Here is a 17,839-nt window from a genome sequence, read left to right as displayed (position 1 = left end):
AGTTATTCCAGTGATAACCCTGTGCCGCATTTTGAATTATGAATTATTAATTTTCTGAAAAACCACAAATTACTATTATTTCTCCTTGCGTCAAAGATTCTTTTTTATTTCGCAAAAAAGCAGACTGCTGTTTATAAATAAAGTCATGCTCTATGAGTTTGTCTACTTTATCAACGAAATACGGCACAAATTCAACGATTGGTATCAAAATCGTTTCCAAATTACAACGGTCTGTGGCCACAGTTGAGAAACGATTTCTTCTTTTTCGCTTTCCTCTAATAGAAGAGTTGTTTCTTCGTTGGAAACACAATCCTTACAAGCACGAAGATGGCAATCTGTCGTCCGTTTTGGAACACTGCATTTGCTGCCGGTCACGACTGGTAATTTTCAAACAACTGCAGAGCCATTTTATTCATCCTTTAATAGATACTTAAATCTACAACAACTGTTCGATACCTGACCGACCGAGCAAGAGATTTTTGTTGTTGCTCTCTGAATTCAAACATATTGTATTTGACTACAAAAATAAGCTGAAAACTGTACTTTAAAAAAGAAAATTTTCGAGAAATCTTGAAAACGTTTTTGTTAGAAAAACTTTCTTGCCTTAAATATGCATAAGTTGCAATATATGGAAGAGTTGTAGAGCACATATTACCATTTCATCAAAATCTGAGATGACCATTTTGAGAGATCGACTTTTAGTTTTTGGAAATTGATTTTTTTCAGTGTAGGTTTTCAAAAAATATTTTTTCAGTATTTTTTTCTGAAAATTCAATTATTTTCCTAAAACTCTTCCATAGATTACTTTTTTATAGGACTTACCATTTTCGAGTAAAAAAATTATAAAAAATGGTCAAAAATATTTAGCCTTTCCATATGTTAGGCTATATATATTTTCGGAAAACTAAGTATATCAAGTTGTCTAATTAGGTAAGGTCTTTACGCCCAGAATGTTTCATAAGGTTAAATTACACATTAAATTGAGAGGGTCATGCCAATCCCATAGACGAGTTGGCTCGAAATTCGTCATGGTATTAAGTCGTGAGTACGATGGCAGTAGTATCTGGAGAAGCGGTGGGCCATGAAGCACCTATTGAGAACTGACCGATGCTTGCTGATGAGCTTTCTTTGATTGGCTTTTTTCGAATCTCAATAGGTGCATCATGAGCCGCCGCTTCTCCAGTATATAAAGGGTGTATCACATCAAATTGCATCACGGAATAAACGCTGTAGAAATTCGCCCAGTAGACTGATCCTTTTGAAAATATTAGACAGTAAAATAAAAACTATTTAACAACTTTTGGCATTTTCTTTTTATTCATACTTCGAGCCCAAGCCCGTATGCTTGCACCTTCCTCTTTACCCCGTCCATAAGGTTCTGTACAACGTCAGGTTGTAGTTTTTTTTAACAGGAATCCATTTTCTCTTGAAGTCCGCCTCCGATTTGACAACTTTTGGTTTCTTCCGGAGGGCCTGCTTCATAATCGCCCAATATTTCTCTATTGGACGAAGCTCCGGCGCGTTGGGCGGTGTGGTGTCATGCTCCTCGTCAAAAGCGATGAGATCGCACAGCTCTATAAAAGGGACAACGTCAGACGGTATGGCAACACTGGGAAGAGAGGAAGAAAGAATAAGTACGTGAAGCGTGGAGGTGAAAAATATTGAGTGTGGGCAAACGCAGAATCAATTAGTTAAATCGTGTTTATTTTAAACTACTCCGAACCCTACAGGCGGGTTCATTTCCTTTGGCACGAAGGTGGCCCGTTGGCTTCGTACCACTTCAACACGTCCTTTGAATAGTGGCATGAAGCAAGATCCGGCCAGAAGATGGTCGGGCCCTCGTGCTGCTTCAATAGTGGTAGTAAGCGCTTCTGTAGGCACTCCTTAAGGTAAACCTGCCCGTTTACCGTGCCGGTCATCACGAAGGGGGCGCTCCGCTTTCCGCAAGAGCAGATCGCTTGCCACACCATGTACTTTTTGGCAAACTTGGATAGTTTCTGCTTGCGAATCTCCTCCGGAACGCTGAATTTGTCCTCTGCGGAGAAGAACAACAGGCCCGGCAGCTGACGAAAGTCCGCTTTGACGTAGGTTTCGTCGTCCATTACCAGGCAATGCGGCTTCGTCAGAATTTCGGTGTACAGCTTCCGGGCTCGCGTCTTCCCCACCATGTTTTGCCTTTCGTCGCAAAGGAAGGTTAGGAGCCTTCTGAACCTTGTATGTACGCAGGTCCTCCCGCTGCTTGGTCCGCTGGACGAATGAACTTGACAAATTCAGCTTATTGGCGACATCCCGGACCGAACTTCTCGGATCACGTCTAAACTGCTTAACTACGCGCTTGTGATCTTTTTCACTGACGGAGCATCCATTTTTGCCGTTCTTCACCTTCCGGTCGATGGTTAGGGTTCTCGAAATATCGTTTTAGTACTCTGCTGACCGTGGATTGGACGATTCCTAGCATCTTACCGATGTCCCGATGTGACAACTCCGGATTCTCGAAATGAGTGCACAGGATTAATTCACGACGCTCTTTTTCGTTCGATGACATTTTTCCAAATTTACGAAAAATTGACAGTGAAGCATGGCCAACGTGATCTATACACTCTTATCTGATTATAAGCGAAAGCTGAAGATATAATTCCTAAAAATTAAATTTCTACAGCGTTTTTTCCGTGATGCAATTTGATGTGACACACCCTTTAGAGCGTAGAAAACTATCACAGGCCGTAATAGCTGTTGAATGTTTATGTGATTTGAAGTGCCTTTCACACATTTCAAAAAGTAGAAACTTTGAAATTAATGAACTTTATTGGAACATATCTTTCAATAAGAAAAGATCGTTCATACTGAAACACAGCTCTCGCCAGGACGTAGACGTGTTGAAAATGATTCTGACTTCAAGCGGACGACTGCGTATGCTTATAGACTGACCGACGAAGGTTATTCTGTCTATCCAGTATGCTCAAGATTCTTTCTAAACACATTGTGATATCAATCGAATAGCGAAGTCAGTTACAGAATACATTTATTAACTGTAGCTAAATTTGTTATTAGGTGTATCAGTAAGTTTCTTCGGTTTTACAACTTATGGCGTAACTTGATTATTATTCCAATGAATCAAATTTCCAGACATTCGTTGGAAAGCAACTGTCATTGCTCGTTTTTTTCAGTACATGCCAAAAAGTTGAAGCGTAAACAACATAGTTTTTTGCCACTTCGAATGTGTCGAATTTCGTACCAACGAGAGTGTTTTTGCGGGGAGTGTTACTTCATTACTTCAATATGAAGAAAAAAGCTGCGAAAAGTCATCGCATTTTGGTGGGAGTTGAGCGAACGTGTCAGACGTGGTTTGCACGGTTTAAAAGTGGTAACTTTGAAATGGAAGACGAAGAACTTTCCGGACCGCCAAAAAAGATAAAAAATGAAGAATTGGAGGTTTTACTCGATCATGATCCGTCACAAACGCAACAAGAACTTGCAGACACACTTGGAGTAGCACAGCAAACCATATCCGATCGTTTAAAAGCAATGGGAATGATCCGAAAGATAGAACGCCGGGGTGCCGTATGAGTTGAAGCCACGAGACGTCGAACGCCGTTTTTTCACGTGCGAACAATTGACCCAACGTCATAAAAGAAAGGTTTTTTTTTGCATCGAATCGTTATTGGCGATGAAAAGTGGGGTCATTACGACAATCCTAAACGTCGGACAACGTGTGGATACCCCGGCCATGCATCAACATCGATGGTCACGCGGAATATTCACGGCCAGAAGGTTATGCTGTCTATATGATGGGGCCAGTTGGGTGTGGTGTACTATGAACTGCTAAAACCAAATGAAATCATTCTGGAGGGACCTCTACCGACGACAGTTGATGCGTTTGAGTCGTGCACTGAATGAAAAACGGGCACAATACGAGCAAAGACACGATAAAGTTATTTTGCAGCACAACAATGCTCGGCCGCATGTCATGAAACCGGTCAAAACATACTTGGAAACGCTGAAATGGAAGGTTCTATTCCACCCGCCGTACTCTCAAGACATTGCTCCGTCCGATTACTACCTTTTTCGATCGATGCAACATGGCCTGGTTGACCAGCATATCTACAATTTTGATGAAGTCGAAAATTGGATCGATTCGTGGTTAGCCAACCAACCGGCCGATTATTTCCGCAAAGGGATTCGTGAATTGCCAGAAATATGGGAAAAAGTTGTGACTAGCGATGGGCAATACTTTGAATATAAAATTTGTAACCATAAAGCATTAATTTTTGAAAAAAAGGAAGAAACTTACCGGTCTTCTTCTTCTTGGATGGCACTAACGTTTCCAATGAAACTTTCGCCTTCTCAAAGTAGGTATTACTTGCGTCAATTTTATTAGTAGTGCTTAGTTGAGATTTCTATGCCGAATAACACGCCTTGAATGCATTCTGAGTGGCAAGCTCTAGAATATGCGTGAGCAAAGTGCAAGTCGGAAGAAATTTCTTTGACGAAAAATCCCCCGACCAGAACGGGAATTGAACCCGAACTTCAGACATTATAATGTGGGACGCTAACCACTCGATCACGGGAGCACCTTACTTACCGGTACTCCTATTAATATTTCAAACGTGTAATTTTTTCTAGCAATTTGTGATAATGTGAATAATGACAGTTCAAAGATAGGTTCCATTGAACTCTTTTGCACAAGCTGTTCAGGAAAATATACTGTTCTACAGTCCAACCATTTCACACTACAGAAAAGAGCACGCGCTAAATGTCCGTTAATTACCATCGGATCCAACATGTAAGAAAACGCATGCACAATTCATAGTCCGACGTGAAGCTAGGTCTCTAGAAGGATACAGTTATTTATATCAAAATAGGATGCAATCGGATATGAATTTTCACTCCACCAAACTTGGTCACACGAGAATTTAGGAGAGTGCAGCTTTTCACCAGACCGCAGGTTGAAGAATTATAGAAACCGACATTTAGGGGAAAAGGGGGGAATTTGGACCACCTAAGCAAATCTCCTAATATTTCCAAATCAATACGGTCTAAATAAAAAATGTCACATTGTATACTGAGCTACACTTGTTTTCTCTCAATAAATAATGTTTAATCATTATATAAAGCTTCAATCTACCAAATATAGCATAAAATAAAAGAGATGATTTTTGGACATTAAAATTTGATGCGGGGTGATTTGGTCCAGTGCGTGTTTCATCGAAAAAACATACTTATGTTTATGTAAAGTATTTTGGGATAATGTTACAATCTGTAACAATGTTTTTGGATCGATACCAGGTGTCTTGGCCAGATTCCAGACCAGAAAAGTTGGATTGACACCATCTCGAATTCTGCATGAATCTTTTCACTGTTGGTCGAGTATTTTCAAACACTTTTGATGCTTGGTCAAAGAGAATCCGTTCTCGATGGCCTACGTTGCTCTTTCAAGCTCCTCCTTCTTCTGTCCATCCTCTTTTTGTAATTCAGTGGCATCTGGAATCAATTAGACCAAAGAAAAGTAACAAACCTGTAGGACCAATTCACCCCACAGAAACGTGTCCATGTCACCCCACACAACATGCAAAAATTAAAATGCAATTAATTTCATTTATTGTTGTCAAACTTACAGTTTCGCTACATCAAATTGTTCCTCTTCTATAGGCGAACAGAACTTTAATGCACAATACACGGAAAGTTTGTTTAATTAGCGGGAAAAACCTCAAAACCCTGATCGGAAAACTCACATTTTTTAACGATCAAAGTGCTTGCTGTGATCATGCTACCCTTTTCCTCTACTTGTGAAGTTTTACCAAAGTTTTTTTTATTTTAGGTACATACGGTTCAACAATAGAAGGAAGTTATAAAATTATAAAAAATCCAAGTTGAGCCGTAATTCTTGAGATAGAAGGGTGGTCCAAATCACCCCATATGACCAAATCACCCCGTGTTACCCTACCCTTCTATCAACACATAGCATCCATTCTTCCGAGCGAGGAGTTGCGCAGTTTTGTCCCTTGATGCCTGAAAATAAACGACACTATTTGGATGAGGTCTTAATGACATTGATGACGTATAATTATTCAATTACAATAAAGATTGTAATGTGCAATATGATAATAGAAATACACTTCAATCTAGCATAAATTATTCCTTTAAGCTGACTTTGATTTTATGAATTTGAATATTTAACCAGATTTTCAAAGAGAGTTTCTAAATGCATGGTTTGCAGTTCTAATAGAAGATGGTTTTATAAATGTAGCACAGCATGGGAATGGTTTGTTTTTCATTAAAACATTTGGCATGACAAACCTTTTCGAAAAAGTGGTTTCTCACAAGAAAGAAGACATGTGGCTCTCATTATGCTGAACATCTACAGGGTGAAATTCATTTATTTTGGTCCAAGGAGATTTGTTCTAACTACTTTTTGATTATGATATCTCGTAAATGACCGCCTCTGGCCTTGACCGCAAAATGTGCCCTTTTTTCGGCATTTTCCATCACTTTGCCCAATGTTTCGGCCGATATGGCAGCAATTTCTTGTCGGATATTGTCTTTCAGCGCAGCCAGGGTCCTTGGTTTACCAGTGTATACCTTGGATTTTAAATATCCCCATAAAAAAAAAGTCAGGAGGCGTCAAATCAGGTGATCTCGGTGGCCAGTCATAATCGCCGTTTTTCGATATTAATCTTCCGGGGAACATTTCGCGCAAAAATTTGGTCGTGGCAGCCGCTGTATGGCATGTAGCGCCGTCCTGTTGGAACCAGTAATTGTCCAATTCATTTTCACGAATAAATGGCAATAAAAAGATGCCTAACTCTTGCGAACGATGGCGACCTGATGTCGATGGAGTCTCTGCAACAATGGCTCGAACGGCATCAATATTCTCGTCGAAACGTCTTGGTCGTTGTCTGGACAGATGACTGGCATTACCAACACTACCAGACGATATAAATTTGGCATATAATCGACGTATAGTGTTGTCTCCAGGCGATGTTTTAACTTTATTTTTATTTTTCCACACACATTTAGTTAACACAATTGAGAAGTTATTTTGAATGTACAGCTGAACAATTTCAGCGCGTTGTTTAGGTGTGTATTGTTCCATGGTTAAAATTGTACTGAAATGACGCTTCCAACGCGGTATCACATTTGTTAATCTGGCATCTCTGTCAAAAGTTATGGGGTTGCCAGATGCTTCCACTTTAAATGGCCCACCCTGTATTACGCAAAATGTTGTGTGAAATTTACTGTCCCAGCTCGTTCATTCTATGCCATCTGATCAGATCAAAAATCGCATTACAATCAACTTGATCTCATCATAGTGGAAATGGCGCTTACGCCAATCCGTTTTCAAGCTTTTTCGGGGTAATTTTTTCACATTTCTGCAGTTTTTATTAAAGTATTTGGTATTCTTCATTGATCTATAACAAAGAACGAGAAACGTCAACTTTGGCGCTTGCGTCACTTTGGGAGATTACGGCAGCTGATGGCTTATTGATAACTCTCGCTGCAGATGTAACCACAGGTTCGAATGGTTTGGGTTCCAGTCTAGAAATCTCAGCCAGCATTTTTTTTTCTAACCGCAAGGTTGACGTGGGACTACCGTTGGCTAAGTAATCATTTGATTGCATTGATTGAATTATTGACCCTTTTTGTACCCTCTTTTTTGTAGTCCGTGTTAGACACACATTCCGGAGTGCAAAAATTAAAACCTTTCGAGTACAGAAGTACCCACGGCTTGCATTTTTATGTTATAGAGGCTTTGAACTTAAAAGTTCATTCGCCTCTAGTATCTGAGATGACGATTTTCCCAGGCTCCTCAGTTTAAAAGTACGTGTTAGAGAAACATGTTCCGGTCTGCAAAAAGGCAAGCGAGTACAAAAGTACTCGCCGTTCGTATGTATTTGCAAAGCGGATCTTCTCAGGCATCTTGGTTTTGAAGTCCGTGTTAAGGGTGGTTTAGACCTCTCGTGAACGTGTTCGGATGTTGTTTGGTTATTTAAGAAACGCCATTAATGAATTTAATTAGTTGCTAATTTAGATGATCGAAAGGATATACTCACGCATATCATATAATGATAGCTTGAGTAGTCGCGATTTTAATATTATGCTCCCCATATTTATCTTCCTAAGAATCCCGCTTCACTTCCTCAAATGCACATGTCCATTCTCTATTCCCATCCCTATACATGAGCAGAACTTAGCACGCAATGAGATCAATTCATTACAGCAGCTACACGAACTTACCAAGATAGCACTCATGGCCATAGAATACTCAATATCCATCACCGGGCTATAAAGTTTTTACAAACAACATGGCAATGAAGAACAAATTTGTCTTCTTCTGCATTTCTATATTTCTAGCTGGCTAATGAATCACTAAGGAGTAAGGCTTGTGATGTTCATACAGGAAATGGTTTTTGTCAGGGCTTTCATCTGATGTATCAAATAAGAAAAAACGACAGATTTTAACAATGAAAAAACTCAATTCAAATGCAGTTACTATACACAATGACAGTCCTATGTCAAGATCCCGTCCGTGCCCCTAGGCCCAAACCCATCAATTTTTTTATATTTATTTTGTTGTATTGATACGACTTTCACAAACCACAAATAAGGAAAATAAATTCAAAATGAAAATAAACCTTCCTTTTAACTTTTGCCGAAAACACTCCTAAATTCACAAAAAAAAATCCCGGTAAAAAACTATAAAGAAAATTGATCGGGTCAGCGGCTGGCTTATTTGAGGTGGAATTGGTCTATATAGTCATACTCCTCTTCTTTAGATATCTTATACAACTGGGAAGACAGTCTGTTTTTATCACAGGGATAATTGATCAAATCAGAAATTCTGATTTTTCCCTCAATTGGAATGTTGTAAATACACCCCTTGGCAAACGTTCGTACAACTTATCGTTTCATCTGTATTTTTATCGTTTCTCACTCTCTGGAAACCCTCATCAGAAGAGATGGATCTGCTCGTTCGTGAGGAAGTCCATCCACATGCGCACATCCGGGAAAACGAACACACCAGCTCTCACTCTCGCACTGATAGTCGGCTCTCTGTTTTCATATGATTCGAACTCTTTTCGGGTCGCGTTTCGCTCACTTGCCGTGCGAATCCAACAAGTATCCCATCGACTGATATCCTGGCGCGTTTCCACAGCTTCCAACAAGTTGTTATCAGCTGCGTATTCTCGCGCGCGTGAGTGTTCTCGCGGAGCTGGACGGATTGGCTGCTCCCAATCGTGGTCGGTCGGTCGGTTGGATCCGGTCGGCGGATTTTCTCGCTGCTCAGTCATCGCAGCACGCTGGAGCGGAACGGACTTGTACGATTGGAGTGTAGCAGGACAAACCATCCGCTGATCTGACACGGTGGACGTTTGGGAGTGTGTGTGCGTGTTGTATATATGTGTATGTACGGTACACCGGGCAGGATTTTTCCCTCCGCACGGACGGTTCCACCCTGTCTCGGAGACTGAGAAGAGTCCTGTGAGCGAGCACGAGACGGGTGGAGGTCAATCCAGGAAAATAGTCGGGTGTGAGTTTGCCTTTTCGTAGTGAATTGAATTTCAACCGATAGACATGGACAGAAGCCGGGGGAATAGGTGGCGAACGGTGCGAAAAAGGACTGCTGCTCCCCGGAAGTGGTAGTGGAGTTGGTGGTGGTGGTTGTTGTCGGTGGCGGTAGTGTTTCGTCGAAGGAGACGCCGGAAGGCTGGCCGGTGGAGTTGCCCGGGAGAGTAGAGGGGGAGAGGAAGTGAAAAAGTTTTGCGTTATCCTTAAACACGAACTCGCAGACCGTACCGGAATCAATCGCTAGCTGAACGTCGTGAAGGTCGTACACGCGTGGCATCGAGAGGCGCTGTGTTTTGATATCCGTTCCGTTCATCTGTTAGAACCATGAACTTCCGCGGGATCGCCATGTGTTGTACGTGCGTGAGATGATACTATCACACACTTGTGCTCATGCTGTTGTGGGGGAGGATGTTGTGTGTTCTATATGGGTGGCAAAGCCATCTGTAATTATGTATCGTCTCCGATCTGCCGATGCTGAGCCGTCGGAAAAGCGTGAATCATTACCAGAAGTGTGGGTGTGAGTATGTGAACGGGATGCGGCTCCATGTGCCAAAGTGCTACTAATTATGGGCTCTTCTCACAGTGTTTTCTGTGTGTAGCGAATGCTCAATTGATTATGTATGATTACGGCTATTCAGCAAAGGATCAACCGGGTGGAATCAAATAATCGCAGAGAGGGTGCTGACGGTGAGAAGTGGAATAAGCCGCGTAATGAGCGCAAACAGAATGAAGGAACGGCCAATCCAAGTTCGTCATTAGCCATTCGAGACGATCGGGACGTGAGTGTGGAATTATTACACGGCAGTGGAAGTGCAAATACTGTGAAATAATTGGTGTAGAAATAAATTAAATGCAATTATCGTAACAGAACTTGCTAGAAAATTTATCACGCTGTACAAACCATCATTTGAAAAAACTACTATTAGAGGTAGGTAGTGTCGCCAACAAATTTGTGCAATTGTGCTCATCGTCTTCAGCGCGCGACAGAGTGTGAAATATCGGTTTATTGGATTCAAAAAAAATTCCACAAAAATCCACGCTTCCACAGTGACGTTATAATTCAGGCGATTTGTCTGAATGAAATAAAAAAAAATGAATTTGCCTGTAAATTTGAGTTTTGTGTTCGGGTGAGAATTTTTCAGCGACGAGAATTCGACAAACTTGTAGTGGTATATACATTTGTACATTTGTATTTAGAATAATTGAAAATGCATCACGCTATATTTTTGGCAACGGATTCTTAGCACTGATAGAACTGACACAAGCAATGCTACGTTATGAAGGAGAATTTTGCTTTGAAACATGCACCAAATGATATTGTTGTTTGAAATAATCTTTTGAAAGAAAACGCGATTATCCGATACAATATAATTGTTCCTCTTTCTATTATTTGATTACAGTATATATCATTTGATTGAATTTTTGAAAACGACACTACAAACAAACAGGCGTTGACAAGCTTGACATTGAAAATATGCATAAGCAGTTTGTTTTTTGAATTAAATTGGATCTTACAAAGGGGTTCAAAGTGAGTACTGAATGAAGCTAGGAATACTTGTAAATGGATCTTCTCAACCGATAATTATGACGAGGTTTTTCTATGTTGTGGCAGATTTCAATGTAGATTGACACGAATATACAACCTAGGGTTGAACGACGGACCAGAGATTTTGGCTGGAAGCTAGCTCAGCGGTTTGTACTTGAAAACGGTCACACTAGCAAACAGTTATCGGAAATCTAGTAAAGCGGGAATCTTTTTGTAACTTCATGATGATATGGGTATTGAACTAAATTCCCTATCGTTCAAGAGTTTTGCCGGGTTGAAAACTCTCTTGACATTCCATGTTTATTCAGCTTTCATTTATTATTAGAATTAATATTCTATTCTTAGGATACTACCATTCCAAAAAAAGCAAAAAAATACCTTTTTGAATTTTTGATATGATGTGGTAAAAAACCTTTTCTCAAATCAAACAAACAGGGTCTCGATACTTCGAAAACCGATACCAATTCCTTTGTCTCGATACCTCAAGAACCGCATTGAATTATAAATTGTAGATTATTATATAACGTGGGCTGAAATCATTATGAAACATTTGTTATTCTTTCATGTAGTTATTAAACGTTGGTTATTTGTACAAGCTTGGGTTTACGTTTAATACTTTAAAAATCAATTGAATTAAACAGGAAAAATTAATGTATAATCTCAATTAATCTGAGAATTCACAACTGATAAACTTAATTTTATGGTAGAAAAAGCAACCGAAACGAATTAGAGTTGAAGTACCTATCATCGCAATAGTACCAATTATGGTAATACGAGTGAGTGGTTTGTTAGTTTAGAAAGCATATCTTATTTTTAAAGGCTCTAATACGATTTTTAAACATCAGAAATCTCTTCTTTGTCGATTCTGGTACTTGATTCCATGCGAAACATTGTTCTTTCGTTGAAAAATTTAGTTTGAAAATAGTGTGTCCTATTGATGCTTGCTTCTTAGCATTTTGCTAAGGAATATGCGATCAAAATAATGATATTTTTATGCTGTGATGTGGCTGTTTTGATGCAAATACGGTGTTGACGTATGCATTACAACCTTCTTGATGTTGTGATTCGGCCATCTACGGCCATCATGTGATTTCACATCTACGTGCCAATTATCGCAATATCCAAAGATGCATGTTCCTATTATGGTTGTAGAAAATCACTGCAAAGCTGAGCTGCCTATCCGGCCGGATACCGGATCTTAGAAAAAAAACAGTAATTTCTCATTAACAGAAGATAAATCATAACCGGAACTTGTAATGCTTGTTATTTTTTTTTGATTTGTGGTTAATTAAGTATACCCTCTCTCAGATTATCATCCCGGAAGATCTTGTTTTTTTTTCAATTTTGAATACAAATAATTGGTTTATGTTATTTGCATATTTGAATTTTGTCTGGAAAACCATGGTTATCGAAAGAGAACGTCAATTGAGTCAAATTAGGCAAAAATTGCCGAATAATGTATAATAAATAATTAGCCTTGTACAGAATTTATTGAATTTTCAAAACTGCATTCAGATTTGGGAATAATCGTATTATTGAAAAAGTATTCAATATAAAAAGGGAAATTTTTCATTCTATCAAAATATTTTCCTATAGTAAAATAACCTACAGGAGAGTTTTTGGAATCAAATGAATGCTGATGGATAAGGTTAATTGGATTTTCTATTGACTTGGTTAATAAAACACTGCGTTAATCCACAATTTTTTTAAAAAAACAGAAAAAAACGATTTTTTTTCTTTCCAGTATTGTTATCCACTACACCTACACACAAAAAATAAAAGCATTCAAGTATCACACTTCAAAAAATTGAAGCTTCAAATGAAGGTCTTGCGTTGGTTTTTCACAAAGTCACAGCGTTTCTAGAATCACTTAAAAACTTCGGCTTCGCGCTCCGTTCCCATAATTTTGGTCGAGTGTAGAATCAACGACATAGTATTGTATACTAGGAATAAGATTTAGAGTCATAGTTTTATTTAAAAATTATTACCGAAGTATTATTTGAATCCTATCAATACTTTTTCCATGTGACACCGACTATTACCATAATAGGTACACTTATTACGAAACTCCAGGAACACTATTACCATAATGGATACATGGAAGTCACATTTTCAAACATGTTTTTATACAATTTAGTCAATTAATCATCCAAATATAAGTGAAAATCTTCAAAAACAGAGTTCAAGCTGCTAGAAAAAGTATACTTTTGTATACCTTTAATCTAAAATAGAGTATTTATTCGCAAATTTCTGCAAATTGTTAGGTGACATATCTCCTTCATAATTGGGTCACTTACCCTTATTGAAAACGCGCATATTTTGATAATTTCAAAGTGAACTCAACGGAATTACTGTGACTACTCTGACTAGAAAAAATTATACGTTTTTCATATCACATTTTATAAATAGTGATAACAGTGCTTGACACACAACTACATTAATTTTACAATAGGAATAAAGATACAAATAGAAGATAACAGGCCTGCCATTCTTGAAGCTAAAATTGTATTAAAAAGGAAAGGCATAACAGAATCGCTACAGGAATCAAGGCGTTTAGACAGCGCTTGACATTTTACTGAATAATTGCTTATCTCAGGAAAAATAACATTTTATTAATTGTGATAGATGCGTACAAATATTTCCTATCAATTGATGCAAACATCTTTCCGATCTATTAATAAATGTTCAAGTTATAAGCATTCGAAATCTTTCATTTTTTTCTGCATGTTCTGTGTTTAGGCGTTCATTTTACCCCCTATATATTCTGGTTAGACGTAGTCCTAAGTTAAAAAAAACATTGAGATAGTTGAGGGTGAGATGGAATGTATGGCTTTATTTCTGGAACAAAATTAAAATCAAAATTTATTCTTCGAGACAGAAGGTTAAACCGTTTTTCTGCGATCCCGATCGTCTTTGGAACAGAGCACGGTTAAATGTAATCTTTTGTTTTCGGCAACTTTCACAGGTAGCGTCGTCGTTCTACAAAGTTTGCAATTCGGTGTTTTCAAATATCCCCGGTGGCTTTTCCTGTTTCCTCATATCAACATTATCACTCTAAACCTTTCGAATCACTACTAACATTGGGATTTGCCGAAAGCAGGTCGTAAACTTGCACCAACATTCTATGCGAAGCGGAAGTGGATTTTTATTAGATCATAATCAATAATCTCATAAAAGATGATGCAGCTTGCATTTATGTCTTCAAATTGCATGTATTTTCGAAATCTACTGTCATCTAAAAAAATATTTTGACGTGGGACTACGTCTAACCGGAGTATATGGGGGGTAAAATGAAAACCTAAACACAGAGCATGCAGGAAAAAATGAAAGATTCCAAATGCTTATAACTAGAACATTTCTTACTGAATCGGAAAGAAGTTTGCATCAATTTCTACGGAATATTTCTACGCTTCTATCGCAATTAATAAAATGTTATTTTTCATTAGATAAACAATTGAATAACTGTGAAATGTCAAGCGATATCTAAACGCTCTAACTGCCTAGTTTTGATTGGCCCGATTTACGGTTTCCCGAACACAGACTTCAAAATCAATGTACTCATGAGAATCCGCTTAACAAATATACATGCAAGTAGGGGGTATTTTTGTTCCAACCAAGCTGTGTTTCCCTAACACGGACTTCTAATCGATGTGCCTGAGGGAATCCGCTTTGCAAATACATGAAAGTCGGGTGTATTTTTCTTCCGACTGAAATGTGTTTCCCTAACATAGACTTCAAATCCAAGGAGCGTGGTGAAATTGTGTTTCCCTAACACAGACTTCATATCCATGGAGTGTGGGAGAATTGGCATTGCAAGTACATGCAACTCGGGGCCATTTTTGTTCCGGCTGAAATGTGTTTACCTATTACAGACTTCTAAACGAAGGTGTCTGGGGAACTCGGAATTGCAAATACATGCAAATCGGGGACATTTTTGTTCCGACTGAAATGTGTTTGTCTAACACAGACTTCAATACCAAGATGTCATCATACCATACGTAAAAGGACTGTCATTAAATTTTCTTGCAACGAAGAACATAATCTATCACAATGCATGAATTGATCTCACATGGCATTATATAATCTTTTTATACAAATTGAATTCGGAAATTGTTTCATTCAATCAAAAATTTAATCAGTACAAACAAATGATTGCTAAGCTAAGTTAGTACCACGTCAACCTTGCGGTTATATCATAGATGTAACCCACCCATTTTTTTCATCGAAAATCGACTCTCAGGGACCGTTTTTTCGGAATATGAGGACGTATGTCGTATGTAGGATTTGGGGTGCTAATGAAAATAGTCATCTCGATTTTTCATACAAGAACATATCCTACGAAAATTTCATCTCAATCGGACTTCATTTACAAGTGTTACAGACGTCAAAGTTTGAGTTTTTTGGAAACTGAAAAATCAGCCAAGGTATCAGAAATCGAGGTTGTTAATGCCAATGTCTTGAAATTGCATGAAACGTCGACATTTATTGTTATCTTGAAGATTTTGTTGTCAATTATTTACTTTATGACACTAGTGCGGTAGATGAATCTCTCGTGCACACCTATGTGTTTGAGCCGTTTCACGATCTCACACGGTTTAAATTTCTACAAATGTAAATCTACTACCAGCTCTCGTTTTGCGTCCATGATTATAGTGTAAACAAAACAAACAATCTTCCAAAACAAATCGTATCGTTTAAATACCGGATAATTACAGGTTCAATTAAAAACACGCAAATATCGGTAAATACAACTGTACAATAGAAACGTTATGGCAAAAATCACTGACAGGCAACCTTTGCCACCCGGTATACATTCAGCCATTCCATGGGAAACAGCTAGAGTGGTTCTGAGATTTTCGTGGAAAGCAAAATATTAGAGTATTTTTTTATCTTATCATTGGGGTGCCCCATTTTAGGGAGGTTCAAAAAATCTTTTTTGACGTAGAACTACGTCTTTCAGGAAGAGTGCCAAATCAGAAAACAGGTCACGTTTTTATGAAAGAAAGTTAACTTTAACTATTTTCACTGTGGAAGAATTCTCATGATTTGCATACCAATCGAATCGAAAATTCTCTAAGATTTGTTTGATATGCTGTACATCACAATTTACTAATCTCTAAACGGCTTAAATTCATGAAAACTGGAAGAACTTCCTTGTTTCCCACACGTTTGTTCCGCCGATTTGTGTGCTAACCCTACCCATATTTCGAATGCTCGAGTCTCGATTTCTTAACAGATCGACCGGAAAGATGTTTGCATCAATTGATAGGAAATATTTCTACGCATCTATCACAATTAATAAAATGTTATTCTTCATGAGATGAACAATTGAATAACTATAAAACGTCAAGCGTCAAAGCCCGAACTGCCAAGTTTTGTCAACACATGCAAATCGGGGGTATTTTTTCCCCACTGAGCTGTGTTTCCCTAACACGGACTTCAAAATGAATGTGCCTGGGGGAATCCGTTTTGCAAATACATGCAAGTCGGGGGTATTATTTTTGGTGTTGATTACTTTTGTACTCGCTTGTCGTTGTGCAGGCCGGAATATGTTTCCCTAAAAAGTACTTTTAAACTGAGAAGCCTGGGAAAATCGTCATTTCAGATACAAGAGGTGAATGAACTTTCGCGGTTCGAGAACTACGTAAACATGAGATGTGCAATAATTTCAGAGAGAAGTGTAAAATACAATGATCGTTTGACAATTTTTTCGGTCACATATTTTAGTAGTCCTAGGCATCATATCAATCGTAAAAGGACGTTCATCAAATTTATTTGTAACGAAGAACGTAATCTATTACGAAAATTTCGACGCATTCTAAAATAATGCTCTAAAAAACAAGTGGATTACATAATATAATTGCGTAGTTCTGCGTCATTATTTGGTGCAAAATATAGAAGCACTCTCCACCAGCCGGCACTGTATGCGATTACATTCTTCCTGCTGTATCTGACAGTACCATTGAGAAAGACTGCTGTCTGCTAGATGAAGCCGGACTGTGACTTGAACAATAATGAACATGGCTTGAATTATAGAGGCTTTACAACTTCTTAGTTCATTCTAGCCTTGAATAAGGCCAATTTAGAAAACAAACCTAATATATCGCCTTGAGAAAGACTATTTCCAAAATAGGTAAACGGAAGAATTGTAAAACAAATATCGTATTTTAGATTTCCTATGAACATATTGCATCTCTCAAGTTCTGAACCGAAATTTGCTTGACTTGATGAACTTCAGGGACTCAGTGTCGGTTTAGTACATTGGTTTGAGTCGGTTCGTCAGATGAAGCGTACGATCCACAGTTTTTTTTTACAAATGCGGTTCCACGGTTCAAAAAAGAGCCGCTGTTTAAAAATCTTTGGCTCAATAAAGATTCTCGGTTCTCGGTTCTTCAATTTTATTTGTCGATTTTTTGAATTGGTCCAGTAGTTCAAAAGTAATGATTTTTTGATAAAGTCATTTTTGGAAAAAAAAAAGGCAAACAAATATTTTTCGGACCATCGGTTGACTTTCAAAAATCATAACTTTAAAATGAAAAAAAATTACATCTCTGATTTTTGGATATTTTATGTAAAAAAAGCTCAGCTTTCAAGAAAAAAAAATATATATATAAAATATATAGCGCCCTCTAGTCTAAAGTCATGAAAACAACAAAAAATAAATACAATCAATAATTGCGAAAATAAAATTCAAACATTTTGCGGTTATAATATTTTTTCAAAAAA

At 38.2% G+C, this 17,839-nt stretch overlaps 1 protein-coding gene across 3 annotated transcripts in view; it reads left to right on the top strand.

The window, feature by feature from the left end:
* Positions 1 to 9,312: 9,312 nt before the first annotated feature.
* Positions 9,313 to 17,839, top strand: part of LOC129765809 (5-hydroxytryptamine receptor-like) — a 489,787-nt gene continuing 481,260 nt past the window's right edge. For all 3 annotated transcript variants that reach the window (XM_055766243.1, XM_055766242.1, XM_055766241.1), the window contains exon 1: positions 9,313 to 10,495. The gene's annotated coding sequence lies outside the window, so the exon portion shown is untranslated. The remainder of the gene's footprint in view (positions 10,496 to 17,839) is intronic.

Source organism: Toxorhynchites rutilus, chromosome 2 (assembly GCF_029784135.1).
Source record: "Toxorhynchites rutilus septentrionalis strain SRP chromosome 2, ASM2978413v1, whole genome shotgun sequence".
NCBI lineage: Eukaryota > Metazoa > Arthropoda > Insecta > Diptera > Culicidae > Toxorhynchites > Toxorhynchites rutilus.
The sequence above is the reverse complement of the archived record's forward strand: the minus strand, read 5'-3'. Positions and strand labels throughout refer to the sequence as shown.